Consider the following 700-nt stretch of genomic DNA (forward strand, 5'->3'; position numbering starts at 1 on the left):
AAACACAACCGTATCAAAACCAACCGTTCGTTCCACCATTTCAACCTCCCCAGTTTCAAGTTGAGGCTCTCATATGCACAAAAGATTGGTTATTTGAAGATTATTGTAATGTCTTTTCTCTTGATTTTTTTATGTTTTTTTGCATGGTATTCTATTAATGTTATTATGTATATTTGTTTGTACTTTGTAGGTTCGAACCAAGTTAGTGTCGATGAGCTCGTTAGAAGGTGCAAAACTAATAGGGGCCGGAGCTGCTACAATTGCTTCAGCGGGAGCTGCTATCGATATAATGTCGCTTGACATTAGCCGTGAATCAGATGCTTCAAATTCCGTGAACAATCCTAAGGTATCCACTCCAAATGCTTCAAGTAGTGTTGATTGTTAAAAATCAAAGAACATCTCAAGGTACCTATTTCAAATGTTTCTAGAAATGTTGCTTGATAAAGCTATATGAATGAGTTTATGTCAAATTGTCCATGCCTAATACGACTGTAATTATTTGTGTGTAGGTTTGATTTTTTGGAATTGAAGATCTTGAGAAAGAAAGGCATATGGGAACTTGAATGTTGAAACTATTTGGATGTTATGATTAGACTTTTATGGATTTCGTTTTAAGTTTGTTAAGACATTATGTGTTTATGCATTTTTATGACTTTTGTGAACCTTTGGCGACTAAATTTTCATTAAACAGGTTCCTTAA

At 34.3% G+C, this 700-nt stretch overlaps 1 long non-coding RNA gene across 1 annotated transcript; it reads left to right on the forward strand.

Annotated features, from left to right (window-relative positions):
• The first annotated feature begins 236 nt into the window (after positions 1 to 236).
• Positions 237 to 700, forward strand: LOC110910000. The gene is made up of 2 exons (XR_002575753.2): positions 237 to 346; positions 510 to 700. It is a non-coding gene; the product is annotated as an uncharacterized LOC110910000 (long non-coding RNA).

The sequence above is a fragment of the Helianthus annuus genome, chromosome 15, assembly GCF_002127325.2.
Source record: "Helianthus annuus cultivar XRQ/B chromosome 15, HanXRQr2.0-SUNRISE, whole genome shotgun sequence".
In the NCBI taxonomy this organism is placed as follows: Eukaryota; Viridiplantae; Streptophyta; class Magnoliopsida; order Asterales; family Asteraceae; genus Helianthus; species Helianthus annuus.